At 47.5% G+C, this 20,115-nt stretch overlaps 1 protein-coding gene across 1 annotated transcript in view; it reads left to right on the top strand.

Moving 5' to 3' along the window:
* LCLAT1 (lysocardiolipin acyltransferase 1) overlaps positions 1 to 20,115 on the top strand; it is a 176,031-nt gene that overhangs the window by 29,707 nt on the left and 126,209 nt on the right. The window contains exon 2 of the mRNA XM_046938748.1: positions 19,362 to 19,498. The gene's annotated coding sequence lies outside the window, so the exon portion shown is untranslated. The remainder of the gene's footprint in view (positions 1 to 19,361; positions 19,499 to 20,115) is intronic.

Genomic DNA, 20,115 nt, shown 5'->3' with positions numbered 1-20,115 from the left:
CCTGGCCAGCTCAGAGCTGAGGGAATCTGTCTAGAAATCACTGAGGAAGTATGTGGAGCCACACACACCTAGATTGCATTTAGACCTGGATGTGGGGTGGATGAGTTATGGTTTCCCACGCCTGCTGGCATGCAAAAATATGGTAAGCCACCCTCACCTGAGGTGGCCATGATGCCTGTGATGTATTTTCTCATTGCAAGCCACAGGAAAGAATCTGCCGTCAAACACACAGGTTTCAAAATGGTTTCTTACAGTCCACGGAAGGAATTTATCACTTTAACTGCAGTTGGAGGAGGGTACAAATTAATATCTTTTTAATAGGCATTTCATCTGCAGTTCTTGCTTTTCCTTATGACAGGTTTGAGGGCTATTTTGCTCGTTCTGTCACTGCATGAGAAACTTGTACAGAAGTCAGGAGCCCCAGATGGCTTTTCCAGTGTTGCTCCTAACTACAGCCTTGAGATGCTTATCCAAGATATGACTCAGTTCCCCCATCTGTAAAATGGACTTTGATGCTTAATCTCTTTTAAGACAAGCTTTGAGAGCTCAGGGTAAAAACCAGGCAGTGGTCTGGCTCCACGTTGAGTGAGAGTGTATTTCTCAAATCCATGGCAGTCTTCTTAATTCTGTGCTTTGAAGTAGAGAAGCATGGAAATGTTCCACTTGTTCTTTTTTTTGGGGGGGGGGGGGGGGGAGGGGGGAGAGAAGGCAGGGGGTGGATTTTAAAAGCTATATAATTCTGGACTGGTGTAAAATTAAAAAATAAGCTCTTCCCACAGCAGTTTAGCCCCGCACTGGATGAAATCTTGGAGTGCAGAATATTGCTGCTGATTGTAATCGTCAGGCCTCGGGATTTCTTTGCTGTGGAAACCAAGTATTGGTGTTAGATATACCTCAGCGTTCAGTGTCAGTCAGGCTTCCCAAATCTCTCAAGTCCCTGAGCCTCTAGGCAGGGATGGGGGGAGCAAAATCCCTCCCGCTGTAAGAGAAGAGCAAGTCTGAGATCACCTCCTGAGACTGAACGTGTGTGTGTGTGTGTGTGTGTGTCACTCTGAAAGTAATGCCTCCTATTTGTTTCCATGGAAACTACAACAGACACAAAGAGCACAATAACACTATTTGATAGAGCAAATTCTCAGCTACCAAACAGTATTTTGCAATACAGTCACTGTCATTAGCTGTGCATTTTTTTTTTTTTGCTAGCAGTGAACAAGAGTCTATATGCCACGCTCGTACAAATCTGCACCAGCAGATGTTAAGGTGCATGTGAGATTGAGGAGGTGATCCAAGACAGTCACCATGGCTTCACCAAGGGAAGGTCACGCGTGACCAATCTGGTGGCCTGCTGTGATGGACGGCGTTGGTGGAAAAGGAAGGGCAACTGATGTCATCTGCCTGGACTTCTGCAAGGCCTTTGACATGGTCCCACACCACATCCTCATCTCTGAATTGGAAAGAGAAGGATTGGAAGCCTGGACTATGAGGAGGCATGGCTATTAGGAAGATAAGGAATTTGTTGGGTGGTCGTAGCAGGAGAGTTGTTGTCAACAGCTCTGTGCACAGGTAGAGGCTGGTAATGAGTGGTGTCCCCCAGAGACCCATCTTGGGACCTGAGCTCTTCAACATCTTTATCAAGATGTGCTTCAAGTATTTGTGAGGCTGCAATGAAGAAAGAAACAAGGTCCAAGCGCGGCGCCCCCAACATAGGAAGGATGTGGAGCTGTTGAAGGCCACAAAGATGTTCAGAGGGCTGGAGCACTTCTCCTATGGAGACATGCTGAGAGAGCTGGGCTTGTTCAGCCTGGAGAAGAGAAGGCTCTGGGAAGACCTCATTGTGCCCTTCAAGTACTTAAAGTGAGCTTACAAGCAGGAGGGGAAATGACATGGACTGATAGTGATAGGACAAGAGGGAATGTAGACTTTAAACAAAAAGAGGGGAGATTTGGGTTAGATGTTAGGAAGAAATTCTTCAATTGGGATGGTGAAGCCCTGGCACTGCTGCCCAGAGCTATGGGTGCTCCATCCATGGAGGTGCCCAAGACCAGGTTGGATGGGCCCTGGGCAGCCTGAGCTGGTGGGGGCAGCCCTGCCCATGGTAGGGGTAGGAGCTGGGCAGGCTTTGAGGTCCCTTCCAACCCGAGTCATTCTGTGATTCTGTCTGGGGTCACTATAGCCAAGTGCAACCCCTGGGCAGATGGAGCTGGGTTCTGCTTTGCCAACACCTGGAGCAGTCCCAGCCAATGGGGAGTTTATTCCCAAGGCCATCTTTGTTGGATGTCTGGAAGGGGACCTCTTGGAGTTTCTCAAGTTACCCAGGTGGCCCAATTCAGATAGTTCTGCCTACTGGTAACAGCAGAGGATAATGTTACCACGGGGATCGGGTTGTGAGCTTTGTACAGATGGCCTTACATGCTGAGTGGACCCAGTGGGAGATTTACCGGGGAAGGATGCTGAAGCCCCGTAGGAGGAAGGGATGCACTGCTCACAATTAAACCCAATTGTTCCTAGGTGCGCATTCTCTCTCCTTCGACTCAAAGGCTTCATTTAATGGTAGCTCAGTTACCTGGTGCCCAGACCATGGGCCTGGGGCCAACTTCCCCTGGGAACGAACGTGATTAAACCTTTAATACTCATCATGAACGCTCTTCCAGCTCATATCGCTTTCTGTGTCTGACTGCCACCCCCTCACCGGGGCAGCTGGGTTTTGGGGCACACAGAGCGTGCGGTTATAGACAGAAGATGCTGCAACAGGGAGTGGTTCCCTGACTGAGACTGATATATCTCACACTGCTTGGATGCTCAAGCCGTGAGGGCAAGGTTTGGGCAAGAGTGTGAGTTGTCTCCATTAAATAAGCTGCTCTCTTCGCTTCTGGGAATGTGGCATTAATTTCATGCGGGTTTCTGTTGGATGGGAGATCTAATGAACTTTTGATGAACTGGGGCTGGAAGCAGACAGTCAATCCTATTGAATCAGCACTGCACAAGGCTGTCCTCATTAATGAATGTCAGAGAGACTGCCTGAATCAGAGGTTTCAGGCCTCTGCTTTTTCTGTTTTAATTGCATTTTAGAGAGTTCACAGGCCAGAGCAAGTGCGGAAATTTGTGATGGGTCAGAAATGGCTGTGGTTTGGAAAGAATTTCAGGCATCCTTCAAGTGACCTCCTCCTCCTCGTGCACAATTGTTGCTTTTAAAAGCAACAGTGATAATAGGAGAGCAACGGAGCTGCCTTGCAGGAATTTTGCCCTCAGTCCTGCAATTCGTAAATCCCCTCTTTGACCTGTGGGGAGGGAGTAGTACATACATGGGGTGGTGGGGACAGTGTAGAAGAGCAGAGCGTATACTTGGGGTCAGCAGGCAGATCCTGCTGGCCCTGATCTCGTGCTGGAGCAGATGACCCAGAGCCTGCAGCAGCACTGAGGCATTTTACAAGTGGTGTGGCTGCAGCTTCAGAATTAGTCAGCCATGCTCCTGTGCCATCAGCAGGGTTTGTTTAATCTGGAGCCTAGTCAAGGCTTGCATGGCCTTGGGAGCAGATGAGACTTGTTCCCTTCACAGCCTGTTTGAAGGCTAGGGGGAAAAAAACCAACCCCGTTCTTTCTTGCTGACTCAGCTGGCCAGTGCAGCTGGCCTAGTTAACCTCAAATAAACCAATTAAGGCTGCATAGTACAGATATCTATCAGTAGAAGGCTTGCTTGAATAAAGGCTGTAAGATGTAGCTAGGGGTGCTGCAAATTGAAGCGGGGCATCTCCTGTCTGGAAAGCTAAGTCTGCATGTGTGCAGCTTCCCACAGCACAGGCTCAATAGATGCAAATCCATTGGGGAGCAAAGTGTGGGACCACGCAGTGGGAGTGCCATGCACGTGATGGTGAGGAGAAAAGCTCAGTGCTGCCAGGTAAGTCACGTGCACAGCACTCTCGAAAGGTGTGGTGTGTCCCCCAATTAAGCATGCAGTTATGGTAATCAGAGAATCCTAGAATCAAGTAGGATGGAGGGGGGCTTAAAGATCATCCAGTTCCAACTCCTGCTGGGGTCATTAGCAAACTTGCTGAGGGTGCACTCAATCCCACTGTCTATCTATGACACTGATAAAGGTGCTGAAGAGCACCAGTCCTGAGATGGACTCCTGGAGGACACTACTTGTTACCAGCCTCCACCTGTATGTAGAACTGTTGACAACCACTCTCTGACCATGCAACCAATTCCTTATCCAGCAAATAGCCCAGCCTTCCATACTGTCTCTCTCTAATTTAGAGATGAGGATATGGTGGGAGACCATGTCAAAGGCCTTGTAGAGGTCCTGGTAGATAACATCAGTTACTCTCCCTTCATCCACTGATGCCATCACTCCATCATAGAAGGCCTTTGTGTTTCCTGACGCAAAGTGCCACAGGTGAAACAAATGTTTCCAGCTCTAGTCTTGAGTATGCCACACAGCTTGACATGACCAGGTAGGCAGCCTGACCCAGCATGAAAAAGGAATGACTGTTATCCCAGCAGTCCTCCAAACAAAAGCAGTGCTTTCCTCGAGCCCAAGGCCTGGCTGCAGCCAACCTGTACCTGCAGTTCCGGAGCTGTAGGAACTTGCTCTAGGTTGAGGAGACAAGGCAGCATGTAGAGGCCCATATCCTTCCTTAATGTGCGTCAGTACAGGGGAGGGTATGTGCAAGATGGGGAGGGACAGAGTTTTTCCTCTTCTTGTGTGTGTGTATGTATGAGCATATATATATATAATTGCATACATACATATACGTTTCTGCTCGAAGAAAAGCTTCTTTCAAAGTGTACGTCTTAGTGAATTTATAGTCCTTTAAATCACTGTTTTATGACCTTGGAAAGAAGCTCATAAATGGTTGGGGTTTTTTTTTGGTGGGGGTGGTGAAGAGGAGGTGGTGTTGGGAGGGGATACAAGAGGCCCAGTACGTCTCAATTTAACATGTGGAAAGATGTCCCTAAGGTGAGAGTCCTTTCTCCTAGAAGGGCATCAGGAGCTGCAGGGCTGGCTGGAGATGGTGGTATTATGGGATGCCATGGAGCGCCTCACCTTGGAGCTCATGCTTGGGCTTCTCTCCACGCTGGTGGGGTGGGAGACCCAACAGTGGTGGGGAAATGCTTTTAGCTTGGAGAAGGGGAGGGGTGGGGCAAAAGGATGGGGTTTGCTTTATCCCATGGCAAAAATTCCATCCCATGAGGTGTTTTTGGGGTTCTCTGAGGGGGTTGTCCACTTGGGAAGGGAAAGACACGGCCTGAGGAAGTTTGGGTCAGAGGGCCTGCAAGTGCATTTGTAACAGGGAGAGGAGACCTGTGTGGAAAGCTCAGATCTCAGCATTTCTGCAGGAATCTGGAAAAATCCCAGTGGTTTCCAAGCTGTTTCAACTTTGTCAGGTCAAGGTGAGGGTGCAACTTAGCAACAGGGCTTTCTCCTAGATGGGAATAGGCTCCCTTTGAGGAAGGGGGAGTTATGCTTTTAAATGAAAGTGCTTATTTTTCTTTTGGCCTCACCCTCCCTGAAGCTTAAACTAAATTTAAGAAGAGATCTTACCTCGTTGGGTGCGACCTGCCCTGCTGTGTAGCTTCTGAGCACGTTCCCTGTCTGTGCTGCTGAGCAGAAGCAGGTTGTCCTGGCCACTCTGGCATCCTGAGAGCACTCTGGCCACGTGGCTTGGCCACCTATGCTCTAGGGAACTTAAGCATCAAACATGTAGTTTCCTACCATTCAGATTAAGTCAGGGCTCCTCTTGGGCATGGTAAAGCCAGCAAGTGACATTGCTTTGATCCTCTTCACTTCAATCCAGCTCTGTTCAAGAAACAGGTCTTATCCAGCAGCCTGCTTGAGGAGGGGGCGTCTTCTCTCCCACTGACTCCTTGCAGGGCTGCTGTAGGATATACATGTCTGGGGAGTCACAGGTTGACGTGACAGCCTGTGTGACATTGGCTGTGTGTACCTGTGGGACAGGTGGGAAGAATAGCAGGGCTGTGGCTGGTCTCATCTGTGCATCTGTATGCACGTGTGCAGATGTGCATACATATCAAACTGCACAGATGAATGCTGTTTGCTGCACTGGTATGTATACAGGAAGAAGGAGACATGCTTTGTCTGCTCTACTTGCTCTTATCCACGTATACATCCTCAGAAATATTAATTGAGTATAAGGTGTTGGGAAATGACTGCACGAGCCCATCCATTTGCTGATAGAAACATTTCTTCTGCATGAAAAGAATTTATTACCAGGCAGCACAGTGGAAAATCTTCCTAGAGAAGCATGCTAGATGAATGGCAGAGGGCTTGAGTAATGGGGCTTTTTGTGGGCAATACAACGAAACTGCTCCACAGAAATATCATTGTTACAGACATGAGCTCAAGAGGGAATTGTTCATATAAAATACAGGTATCTGTGTTTCACATGAATCAGTGCTTATGCAAAGGGAGAGCAGTCTGTGCGAGATGAGTACCCAAGACCTGCCCCTGTGCATGGAAAAGATAAAAACCTTTATTATAGGCCTGGGGAGGAGGCACTCATGCTATGTATGAGACCTGGGAAAAACACAGGTTGAAGAGTCCCCAGGGCTAATGAGAAAGCAACATGAGGAGTCTGAGTGACTGCTGATAGGCTTATGATTAAGGACAAGGAGGCAGAATTTCCCATGGTTTTCCATGCAAGCCAAAACAAATCTTTCCCTCTTTGCACCTACGCTACCTCATCTATGAACATGAGAGAAGGAATTGCTGCTGGAAGGGAGCCTTGTGGGCTAAGTGCACTTCACAGGGAGCTACTGCTTTGGAGGAGACAGGGGAAGAGATCGGGGTGTGAGGCAGCCTGTGATTGGCAATCTGTTATTGAGTCATTTCCATTTTCCCTTCTGCCTTAGAGAGAAGTGATTCCCATGCTATTTACTGATTCACAGGCAGCAGAACTTGTGCTCGAAGCTCACAACGGGCTTTTTAAATCCACCCATAGCTTCCTCCAAAAGCACTGCTTAGCAGAAGCAGAGGACGGTGCCGTGGAGGAGAACTTTGGAGCAGCACAAACACTGCCCAGCAGTGCATGCAAGCTCCAAGCCCAGGGGATGGTCATGCCAACAAGGTGCTTTGTGTCCTTTTGCTCACACATCATGGCTATTACTGCCCGACATCCCCTGAGGTGCCACACGGCTGCAGTTGGGCTGGGGCTCAGCTGCGTGCTATATTTAGGCTGTAGATTTGCATCATTAACTCGCTGCTCAATGAGCAGGTGAATTACTTGTTGAGTGGAGTATGGGCTGCAGCTGCTTTTGAGTGTCTCTGTGCTGTGTGGTCAATGAGGCTGCAGGAGGGGAGGGGAAACAGGCAGGTTTTGCCCAGGTGTTTGGGCTTGAAATAGAGAGGAGGCACTCTTGGCTTTGTAACAGAGACCAGCAGGACCACGTCCCCCTGCTGCAGCCCTGCGTGCTCCTGCCTTGAGACACTTCACAAGGTCTCTTGCTCAAACAAAATGCTCTGGGTGACAAAATGGAAAAACTGGTCACCAGTGATTCACAGATAGAGCCTAAAAATATATGGCTATTGTTCCTTTCCTTATGACCCAGCTGGGATGAGTTGTTTTGCAGAGGAAGCAGGAAGATAAACAATTCCAACACGCAGTGGTGAAAGCTGCGGTCCAACATTTTTTAGCTGCCTAAGCTCAGCAACCAGATGCTCCTTGGCCATTGGGTCCCCTTCTCTGAACAGAAGGGCTGGGCTGCTGCAGGCGGGACGTGTTGGGCTGTGGTGCTTCTCCTCCCCGGGGGCACTGATACAGCTGTGCTTCATCAGGGCTGGGGCAGTGATGTGCTGCAATGCTGCCCTGTCGTGAGGGGCGTCCTTGGGAATGGGAAGCTCCTGTGGGTAGGAAGTCCTGCTGCTGGTGGGGTCACCGAGCTGGATGTGGCCATACCACAGCACCTGGATGTCCTGCCTGGTTTTGTTTGTTATTGTGACTTTTCTTTTTGGATACCGTCTTTGACCTACTGACCCTGTTGTGAATCCCACTGGTCCCTCAGTACGGTTGCACATGCCTATGTATCCTTGCCCAAACTGCAGTGAGTGACTTAGAGCAGAGCCTGACATTACATAAAACAGGAAAAATGTGGAGTGAGGCAGCACTGCTCCTCAGTAATCAAATGTGTAGCTGCTGGGAGCAGCACAGCTCCCTTGGTTTCAGCAGTTGCACCCTTAAAGCCAGAAGTGCTGTGACCCCCCTCAAGTGCAAAAGGTTGCTCTAAAACCTCTCTCCTAATGTCAGATCTCGTGCAAGGACCCAGCCAGCAATATTTCATTTTCCAGGCGCTTTGCCTGGCTGCTGCTCTGCTCTCCTTGTGAGCTGGCCATCCTCAGCAAGGCAGGAACAAGGTGAGCAGGAGCGGCGCATCTGTCTCAGGCAATGCAGGTGTCACTGCGCTGCAGTGAGGCTGTGCGATGGCTGGGAGGCACTGGGAGGTATTAACCTGCCCGAGCAGCTCCAGTCTCAGTGCCTTCTTTCTGACAGTGACTTGCAGCTGGTGCCTGTCTTTATATCAATAACAAGGTTTTCTTATTTGGCAGGCTGTGTCCCAGAGCTGCTGGGGAGCGGGTATCCGAGCTTACCGTGTTTGATAATCTCTGATACGTTTCCTGAAGACCAACATGTGACCCTTTCCTAAGGGCACTTACAGTGCTGTCGCCTTCACCACAGCCTCAGACACCTGTAGGGGTTTGTGCCGTCGCCCTGTTATTGGCTGGCTCTGAGTGATGTGCCCTGGGTGTGCTTGAGGCACGTGCAGGGACAGAAAATCAGTAGGACTGGGAATGTTCCCTGCCCAACGGCCTCATTTGGTTCCCAAGACCTCCTGCCCGGATCCACCCCTGCCAGGGCTGCAAGCAGCAGGTGGACTTGCAAGCGGGTTTTGGAATAGGAGAAGGCAGGGGAGATGCCACCATATGGATACTGTGCTCAGGTGTCTCGGGCAGCTTGGTATGTCCATGGTCCTCAGGCTTGTGGGAAGCGAAGGTTCTGTCCCATCGAGCTCTGTTCTCGTGGGTTGGGGGTGAAATCAAGACTGAGCTTTCCCCCCAAAGGCACAGCAAGCAGCTGCTCTCTCTGCGTTTGATCCCTGCCTTCCTCTTCTCTCTGGCTCCCTGCTCCTATCTCCAGGCACCTGGGAACAGCTGACTGATGAAGATGTGCAGATCTTCATCAACTTGTGCATTATGTAGCACGTAGCTAAAAATAGCCAAGCTTGTGGGTCCGAGCCCATCTTCGCTGGGAGGGACTTGCAGGGAAGTTCAGAAGCAATTTGTCCCTCGGTGCCATGGCAACACCTCTCAAAATGCAAGCAGCAGGACAGCAGCAGCGTGGTGATGCTCCAGCAGCATGTGGGGTGACCTTGGAAAAGCAGGCAGTGGTACGAGGCGTTGCCTTGGGATGTTTGCAGGGCAAAATCTCTACTTCTGCAAAAGCACCTTCACCCTTGCTCTGGGGTCACCTGTGCACGTGAGCTTTTACCAAGCTGGACACAGCTGAAGTGTGCTCATCTGGGTAGTGGAAGTGGTACAGAAAAACTGAAGTGGAAAGTGATACAGGTGCAGGTGCTTGGCTAGAGGAGAGGAACTGCAGCGGAGCCGTGTTCTGCAGGAACCTCTGTCTTGGCCCATGTGTGCAGGTGCTCGGGGCTGACATCCCCCAGCTCCTCCAGGGAGGCGAATCCAGCCCCTATGACCCTGGACCCACAGTTTGGAAACTGACTTCTGAGACTCCCACCTTGATGCCAGAACAGATTTAACAGGGCATGATACGTGATGAGTTGCTTGACATAAAAAGATTCTGTCTCCGGCTTAATAAGTGCTGCAAGAAAAAAAATTGTGCTGCAAAGTTCAGATGCATGCAGGATTCAGGTAGGTCTCCAGCAGCTCTAATTTTTAAGCTCCCATGCAGGAAAATGTTTCTGCATAGAACCTGCACTGCCCTCACAGCACGCAGGAACCTCCTAGTGCTTCTCCATTCATGTTCTCCACTGCCAGGTGGTCTTTAACAGAACAGAGCACCATCCCCACCAGATCCAGACTTTTCTGTGATATCAGCTTCTTCCCTTTGATATCAGGGGCCTGTTGAGATGGAAAGAGGAACTGTGTTGCCCTAACAGGAACCTGCAGGAGGGACGAGGGACGCAGGCTGCATGCCTAGGAAAGCTCCCAGCACCAACCCCACCTTTGCAGCAACCGTCCACCACGGCAGCAGCGATGTGCAAACACTTACAGGGCATAGATTGGATTGCCTTCCCCTAGGCAGGGCCTGCTCATCCCACTGATGGTGGCTGCAGGTCAGGTCACGGCTCAGTGCTTCCTCTGCAGAAGTTCTGCCAGCCATGGGTGCTTCGCAACCCAGGTGGCCCCCGGGGCACCCAAGGATGACCCGCACACTCTTGTCCTGCCTCTGCATGGATGCTCTGGGTGATTTGGGTGGTCCTATGTCAAGTCAGAAGTTGGACTCGGTGATCCTTATGGGTCCCTTCCAACTCTGGATACTCCATGATTCTATACTTCCCAGTTCTGAGGCCAGTGGTGGGATCAGGGTGCCCCTCACCTATCCCATGGAGTTGTGCCTGGTGCTGCTCTAAAAAAAGCCAACCTTTGTGAAGCCTTGCTGTTGATTTTCTCCACTGCTCTAAAAATACAAGGCTATTATTAAGGTGAAAATGTCCACCATCCATCTCCCAGGAGAAGGAGCCATTTTCAGTTGGGTTTTGGCATGCGGGTGCTCCACGGATGGAGCTCACAGAGCCTTGGCACCAGGTGCCTGGCACTCTCAGCAATGGCAGTGAGTAAGAATGGTCATCAGTCTTCAGCCAGGGTGGTGATGAGACATGGAAGTGATTAGGAGATGGGAACATGAGTGGTAAGTGATCTATCAAGCAGGCTTTATTAATTTAAATGCGTCAAAGAAGTTTCCAGTGGAAGGAAGAAAGGGGAGAGGATGGTGCCAGGTCTGTGTGCTTGTAAGCTTTTCCAGGTGCACTTCTGCTTGCTGAAGACATTATTGCATCTGCATGCCCACCGCTGACCTCCCCTAAGGATTTTGGATCCTTTAGATCTGTGTATAGAGTCGTCACATTGTTATCTGCAAAGGATCTCAAGCAATTTGAACCACGTTCATGAAATAGTAAAAATCCTTTTTTAATTTTTTTTTTATTATTATTATTTTTTGAGAGGAACAGCTTTGGGAACGTTCCCATGAGTGGCTTGGTGAGGTGCTGATAACCTCCAGTGGGGAGCTTGTGAAGAGCAGTCGGAGCTGAACTAGATGCTCTTTACCTATGTGTGTATGGCCAGTGGCTGGGACTGGGCTATCCTCTACCAGATAGTGTGAAGCCAGCACCTTGGCAGCTCTGATGCCAGGACCTCAAGGGAAAGCCTCCTAAGCAGGCAGCAGCTTTGTGGCATGGATGTGGGGTTATGAGCACACTCGTATAGCTGTGAGGTAGCTGATGGTATGTTTTAGATTTTGCAGCTTGTACATCTACTAGGACCCCTCTCCTTGGGTAAAAAAAATACAAAAATCGCTTCTGAGGGAAGCTGAAATATAAGAAAATGCTCAAGTGAATGAACTTTGAGGTGGTAATGGGTTGACTGTTGGACTTGGTGATTTTAGAGGTCTTTTCCAATCTTAATGATTCTATGAAGCTAAGACCTATGATTTCATCTTGTTCTTTCTCATTCATGGGAGCTATGAACCCAGAGAGCTAATACTCCAGGTGAGTAATCCCGTTCCTACACCTCACCATGACCTGATGCGTGTGGCTTGGCACAACCACCTCTACAGTCGCTTATGGAAGGGCATTTGGTCCATTCATTAAGGCCAATCAATCTCTTTACTGAAGAAAATGGTAGAACCTTTAAAGCAATAATACAAAAGGAGAAGAAGAGACTGTGGTGAACCAGCTCCCTCCAGGAAGCACTACCAGAATTATGGGTCTGTTAATAGGAACGGTGTGCTGTTTTTCACACACACGGTCTGTTGTATAAAACCAAGCAAGAGGAAAGTTCCACATATGACTGTGTTTATTCTCACTTGAAAATATCCTGGGTGAGAGCCTTTTTATTGAGGTATCTCAGTGCACGTGATATTGAAGAAAAACACTGAAGTGTAAAGCGTGGCATGCCACATCAGTTGTTTTCCCATATCTGAAACCCACTAAACTGAGTTACGTGCTGTTTCAAAATTCACTTTTACTTAGATTCTAGAATTTTGCTCTGGCTATTATACAGTGTTTTGTTTGTTTGTTTTTAATATGGACCACCATAGGTGATGAGATTCAGTCTTAAACTTGGGGAAGATTCATACCTGGGGTGCTGCTTTCAGCCCAGTCCTTATATTTCAGATCTCTCTGGACAGGACAGATGGGTGTCTTTCTTTCTTTTGTCTCTTAGGAGAAGAAAAAGCACAAGTTCCTACATGAGATGATTACTTTTTCTCCACCAGATTTAATTCTGCGTAACACACTGAACTAAAGTCAGCCAGCTTTCTTCTTTTCAGTTGCAATCAGAACCTTTGCCTATCTTTCAGGAGCAGTGCTCCCCTTCCAGCATGTGGGATGCCTTTGCATTGCAACTTGGGCTTCAGCAGCTGTCCTCCCACATCCTTGCATGCATTTTCTTCTCCCACTGTGGCCATGGGGTCCATGCAGGAGAAGGGTAAGGAATGTGTAGTGATGGCCTCTGGCAAGGGGTGAGGCTACTAGAGTTGAATGATCACTTCAAAGACCCAAGCTGTGAGAAATAAGGGGGCTGGGTCATTCAAGCCTGGTGCAACCATTTTCTTTGAAACCAAGAAAGAGAATGAGCCACAAACACAGGCTTGGAAAGGCTGGAGCCAATTCCTCTTGTACCCTTTGCAAATTCCTTCTTCCCCACGTAGCAAAAAATAACCCAGCTCTTCCACTCCCTTTGATAAAATCCAATCATTTTTACAAGCAAATACCGAAAGCAAATCAAAATATTTTGGAGGTCCTGAAATGTTGATTCACTTCATGTTCCAGCCATAAAGGAAATAAAGGGCTGGAGATCAAAACTGTTTTCACGGTCCTGTCTAAAATGGGAAAAGAAATCATGGCAACTCAGATGTGTTTAGATAAACTTTGCCTCCAGTTTTGGGTTTATGCCTGGTTACCATGTTACTGTATGGGTGTTAATTTCTGTCAGCACGAGGGGCAAAGTTGTTGTTGGACTCCTGCTGGATAAAGCCTCTTTGCCCAACCTTGACAAGACCCAGCTTTTCCAGAACAAGGCTTTTCCGAGCTGAGATCTGCATAGCACTGCCATTGCTCTGGCTGCTTATAAGATCTAGGCTTCATGTTTGAACTTTCTCAGGTGCCATACCCGTTCTGCTGAAGGTGGCCACCCGTAAAGGCAATCCTTTGTCCCGAGACCATAGGGGTATGTAGTGGTTGGTGTCAATGCTGCTGCAGGTTACTCTCTCTGGAGCAGCCTGGCTGTACCTACAATGAATAGTGTTTGGCTTTGGTCTTTCCTGGGCCACGGGTGATGGCCTTGACTCATCACTTGTACTTTTCTCTGGTTTTTGGTTGGAAATCTTGAAGAAACGTGGGGGTCACGTTGCAAGCAAAGAGGTTGGTGCTTTTCTGTTGTGATGCTAATGGTACGCGTTGCGTGCTCTGGGTTATTGCGAGAGAATATTCAGAGGAGGTGAGTGTGAAGGGTCCCATTTGAGCACTGCAGGCTCATCTCAGGTGAAGGAACCAGAAGTAGAGTCTTTCACACCTACAGTGCTAGTGCCATGTGAAAACTGGAGTAATGGTCCCATGAATAGTGCTTGTGGCTTATTGTGGAAGGAAATACTTTGGGCCAACTAGTGAATATATCCTCTGGGTGATCATAAACTTATGATGTAGGAGAGAGGTGGGAAACTACACAGTCTGTCAGTGTTAGACATGCTTATTTATGTTCTAAGCCAGAGTTGTATCAGTGAGTTTCCAACAAATGGAAAAGTAGAATTGGATTCACTGTCCACGCTGGGAGAATTCGGTAAGAGGAAAGGAAGGGGAAGTGGCACCTGGAAAGGTAGTGCAGTGAAATACAGAGTGAACTTCAGCAGCGGTAAATATAGCTACATCAATTGAGTTTAGTTCATATCCTGAGAGCCATAAACAAATGCAGGTGAAATTTTATGAGCTTTTAAAAAGAACTTTATGGGCTTAGAGGGAGAGGCAGTATAATCTGAAACTAGCAATGGAAAAATAATGTAATGTGAATTGTGGCATACCTAGTAAAACATGTTAACCTGCACAAAGATCATAAAAGCAAGGAGAAGAGGCCTAGAGTGCCTCAAATTCATGCTTCTCCAGGACTTTCTGATCTGTGTTACCTGTTGAAATTACTCTCTGGAGAGTAAAGGTCTCGTGTGCCATTGCCTCAAAGGGAAAAAATGAAGAGAGAGCAAGATGCACATCTTTAGTAGGCTCTGATAGTTATCCATCACTACACTGTCCAGTTTCCTCCTGAGGACCAGAGGCTGCATCTGCACACTTAATAGGAAGCGAAGTACAATCAGAGATGCCTGGTTTTGTCTGGGGTGGGAAGGAGTGGCCTGTAAGCTCGCTTGAGACAAATGATGACAAAATATGCCATCTCCATAAACTCAGAGAAAGGCTCTGAGTTCTGGGGACAGGCATTGTGCAAGTTCCCTCCTGTCAGTTGGACATTTAGGAGATAAGGACAGACATTTGCCTGCCCACTGACTCCTCCTTGATTCCTGCTGAGCTCTGCTAATGCCTACAGCTGTCTGTGATGACATGGATGCTCTGCTCCATGTTTTGGTAGGCATTATTCTTTCCTTTAGGTCGACAATCAGGTTGAGGAGGGTTATGGGGAGAGGAGATCGTTTGTGACTTAGCTCAAGAATAGGTTCATCAGCTGTGCCATCAGCTTCTGTTCAACCAGAGGCTGTGCTGAGAAGAAGCCCTCCCTGGTCACGGCCAAGCTGACTGATCACTTTTAAGTAGTAGCATTCTCACAAGTTTGAATAACCCTGTGTTATGGGCGAGTGGGATGTTGTGCGAGTGCGTGGCTTTGATTTGATCAGACCCTGTTTGCTCAATGGCAGCACTTCTTCGGACCTCTTATTTTTTTGAGTGCGGTGAGGCAGGCTGTGCCCTAAGGAGTCACAAACGAAAGGGGATGTCTTTGTGACTAACCACCCCAGTGTTGTTCAGGTCCACTCCAGATGGTCAGGAGTGAATTTTCAGCTGACAGCTTGTCCTAGAGCAGTAATGAGGACAAGAGTCCATTGTTAAGCTCTTCTCACAGGCTAGCATTTATGCTAGAACAGGACTAGCCACCCAGCACTGCATTTGTGAGATAGTCTTTGAAATAAAGGCTTTATTCCAAACAAAACGTTTCCCCCGAGTCACTAATCAGATCCGGCTCTAATAGAAAAGTCATCAGCAAGATCCTCTTATGGCGCTAATATCTAAGCCTCGCCTTCCTCAGTTGTGTTAGGGTGTATATATACATTGTTAGTACGTTAATGCTCTTGTTAATGCACCAAATATGCGTAAGCAATTAACAGGAGGCTGCGTTCGATTACGTCTTGCAAAAAAAAGTCTCCAGAGAAGTTAGTGTTCATTACTCAGTGAGGAGCACTTTCAGCCACGAATGGCGACCTTGGCAGAAGGTCCTGGAGACCACGGAATTAATTAGAAAAGTTTTAATACAGGCTGGTGCATGGGAAAAAAATCCATATGACGAGTGCATTGTTCGCTGGTGACGATATGCTTGGCAGATACCTATGCCATTACAAATTCACATCCCGAGTTCATTGCCGGGCTGTGCTTTACGGGTAGAGCTGACGACACGCCAGAGAATGGCAGCTTTGGAAAATGTCCTTGGATGTGTTCTGAAAGATGTTTTGCAGTTTGGCAAAAGTGTCGGAATGCTTAATGGAAGCCTGTTGTATTTAACCAGATGCTTTCTCAGAATAGCATTTCTTCCATGGCATCATAGCTACAGAAGTGGTTGTGAGCACTTTCACTAACTCAAGTTACCTGAATTAGTTTTCTCAGTGAAGAAAATGGCCTTGAGTGTCGATTCAGTTTGCTGTTGTCCCTCCAGTTGTGTTTTGCTGTTCATAAATGTGCTGAAAGATGCTCACGGTCAATAAAACATTTGGAAGCTGGCCAGGATAGGAACTGCCCCTTCTGCTTCTCCCCAGTGCTTTGCTCACCGGGGCCATTTGTTATTCATTTCTCCTTAGGAAGTTTCAGTGAGTCAACCAGGAAGCAGAACTGTGACCTTGAGTATGGAACCAAAAAACAGATCTTGGGATGACTGCTGCTTGGTGAATATAATCCAGATCTCAATCTGTTGGTGACTGTGAGACTATTAGAACGCTGAAGTGCTCTGAGGTTCAGCAATTAGCTCACACTGATGCTGATGTACCACATGTGTGTTTGAACCAATTTAACTGTACTTTCCATAGTAACATTTCTTGCTGTTATCTTCTGGTCTTGTTGCCATTCCCTGTAGACAGCAGAAGGATCCCATATAGATAAGTGAGGTTTCAGCCTGGGCCCCACTTACGGACGTTAACTTCAGCCTCTGGGATCTTCAGAGATGTTGGGCAACTTCTCCATCTCCACATCTTCGATATTATTATATCTTAAAAAGGGGGCTGACTGGAAGTGTTAGTGCGACAGCAACCTGCTATGTTGGCAGGAAGTGCTTTGAGCTCCTTAGATAACATTGTGAAAGTCTATACACAAATAGAATACGTGGTGTGTCTTTCCATACTGACTGCCTCACATGCCAGCAAGTCAAGCGATGTGTATTATCAGGTGCTAATCTTCTCCACAATGACAGTAGACTTGCTGATAATTAAAAACTTAAAGGAGCGGCTGCTGTCATGCCATAACTTATCTTTCTCTGTATCAGAGTATATTGAAGAGACCACAGTATTATCTGTCCTTGTGAAGCAGCAATTAAGCAGTTGCTGATATCTGTTCAGAGATCCCATGTAATTATAGGGCTGTGTGTTCTTGAAACATTTGTCCCGTGACCCTGGGGAACTTTGAGCAATTGTATAGGCCTTGAGATTATAATCAAAGCTCATTTAAGTTTTTAGGACTCTTTGTACTGACTTGGATGAGTTTTAGATTGATTTCATGATATCTAGTAAATTTAGGCATATAGGCACGAGTAACAAGTTGTTTCCCGAAAGCTCATTTTGTCATCAATGGGGGGGAAAAAAAAAGCCACACTGCAGATGTTCAAGATGCACAATTCAAGCAGTATGAATTTTGTTTTTCCTTTTGAACAGAGAACAACACTTCTCAAAAAACACCAAAGCTTCTGAGGGTTCTGTGCACGGCAAGCGAAGTTGTCTCCACTTCTCCATCTCTCTTATGACTAAAACAACTCTTTTTCTCTTTAACCTTTTAAGGCAAACTGAGGTGTACGGTAAGCACAATGCAGTAGACATTACTCGTAAAGGTGTGAAACCTGAAAATGTGGGCTAGGCTAAAAGCAGTAACCAGCAAGGAACCAGATCCTACAGTGTGGATTCGTCGTCATTGTCTGGTTTGGTTTTTATGCTTATTTTTTTTTTTTTAATGTTCTCCTCAAATAACAGTGGAGCCAAGATATCCTGTCTGAGCACCTGCGAGCTTTGGATCTGGAAGAAAATTGCAGTGTTGTCATTGGCTATTTTTGTGTTAACGGAGGAGAGCACGGTTGGGTTGGCGTCATTCTCAGGACTTTGGGTCAGAGCCTGGCACTGAACTTTGCCTTTTAGGAAGGACCAGCTCTTCCCTGCCTTCCCACCAGGCGCCGGGCAGCGGAACGAGCCAGGCAATGGGGACAAAGCAGCACGCTGCACAATAAAGAGTGTTAATATGAGTAATTATTGCAGCATGTCACTGCACTATTTTAAGGTTGCTCACTGCATGCCAAAGAGTGCTCTGGGCAGGGTTTTCATTACAAAACCCTGCCAAAGCACTTCCTGAGGGGATCGTGATAAATATAGATAGCAGAGAGCCGGTCTGAATCCATTGCGGTGTATAGGAGCACTGCACATGCCTTAGGGTCCACAAAGCTCATAAACCAGAAGCTACTTGAGTTGGCTGAGGTCCCTGAATATGTCTGAATAATTTGGCTGACTCCAGTGAGGGATTTTCAGGTAGCCTCTCGGTATGGTGTAGAAGTAGCACCAGGGAGTCAAATCCCAGCTACCCCTACCAGTGCTGCGTGGGTCACTTTTATTTCTGCTCCTTGATTAATTGTGATGGCTCCCCGTGAAATATTTAGGCCAATTCATTTTCTCTTTTGTTACGTGGCTTCATTGTTGACCATCTGTGTAACATCGCCCTTTGAATCGTGTCACTGCAGAAAAACAAAGGACAAAGGGAAAACGTCTGCCTTTTTTTTTTTAACTCTCCCTTTGTAGAGGGATGATTCCCAGTTGTAGAGTTGTTGTAGAGAGTTGATTCCCAGTTGCCACTAGTTAGGCCCCCCTGGAACCAGGGCTGTTGTATTTGAAGTGCTGTTTGAGGAGTGACCCTGACTGCTCATCTCCCACTGCTGCTTTCTATCCAGGTAGTGCAAAGAAATGATGGTATTGAAGAGAGTGTAGGTGGGGGCCTGAGCAAGGCCACCTCTCCTAGACCAGCTGGTCTGGTGGCCCCAGTGAGCTGTTGCCCCCAGGTGTGCAGCAAAGGGCTGGGATGGCTTTGACCCCTCTGAAAACACCGTTGGTATTTCTGAAGTAAAAGAGCATGTCTCATGGGATGGCCGTGCATTTCATACAGGCCAGGTTTCACTGCCAGCCCTGCTGGGCAGCACTCACAGTGGCTGGGAGGTATTTTGTGTCCAAGAGGGGGTAACAGAGTATTGAGGCAGTGTAGTGGGAGTGGAGTCATCACGGACTGTACTTCTTCTGCTTGGAAACCTCTAGACTCTCCTTCAGGCTCCATCTCTAAGGGCTGGCATAACTCATTTCCCATACTGTTGGTTTGGAGCTGTTGCCAGTGTGTGACACAGATGTCCTACACGTCTGCCCTGGTTTCTGCCCCACCTTAGTACCAGAACACCCTTTGCTGAACCTTCTACTCCAGGCTTGGTGACTGAGGCAGTTGTGGAGCTGGAATTGCTATATATATTTATAATGCATATTTCTGTGAGTTCATTTCAGGGGAGCAGAGGGCGCTCAGTGGAGAGGAGGCTGGATTAGGTCTATTTTAAGGCTGTCCTGGACGCCTGAGTGTATCCCAGCAGAGCAGGAATCTATCTTCAGGAGTTCCTAAGCAATTCTTAATTTGAAAGTTGACTGATTTACTTTGAAACCTCTTCATTTTTTCAGACTTTCCCATGGAGAGTGCTCCTCTAGGAAAGGCCTTTGAGTCGTCTCCCTGGCCTGGCCTCATAAGTGACTTCATCTCCAGTCTCCACAGATACCAAGGAACTTACTCAACAGATGAAGTTATGATGAACAACAGGGTAATCTAATGCCCACTGGGTGTTTTTTTTCCATTCAACACATGTATGTTTTGCAAACAATACTGCTGTGAAAGGTCTAAATGTTTAGAAGAGAAGTACCATACCGCTCAGCTTACTGAGAAGGATGATGGTGCATCAGCAGGAAATGACCTCTGGCACTGGTATCCAATAGACTCCACGGCTCTGTGAGAAGAATGACATAGACTTATGGTCTTTATTAGTTCTTTTTCTGTGAGGAGTAAGACTATTGTAAATTCAGAAATGCCAGTACTAGATAGCAGGTGTGTGCATGTGTGTGGTTACTACTGATTCTTATGATTTTGGCAAGAAATCTGGATCAAAGACAAAGCTTCTGTACAATGTAAGCTTCTGTACAGATGTAGCTCCTGTACAGACGTAAGAAAAAGCCTTGTCTTAAAAAGAACCCCACAGTTCTGCCTTGTTCGAGTCAGAGAGATGCTAATTGGCTCATCAGTTTGTTGAAGGGCAATGCAGACAAGGTAATTCAGTAACAAGCCCGAGTAAAAATGCAGGCAGGGGTGTTGCAGTAAGGTGATGATGCCTCTTTGCAGCATATGCATTGATTTGGTCATAAAGAATAACACACAGATTTTCAA

This window comes from Gallus gallus, chromosome 3 (assembly GCF_016699485.2).
Source record: "Gallus gallus isolate bGalGal1 chromosome 3, bGalGal1.mat.broiler.GRCg7b, whole genome shotgun sequence".
Taxonomy (NCBI): Eukaryota; Metazoa; Chordata; class Aves; order Galliformes; family Phasianidae; genus Gallus; species Gallus gallus.
This window is presented reverse-complemented; position numbering and strand designations above follow the sequence as displayed.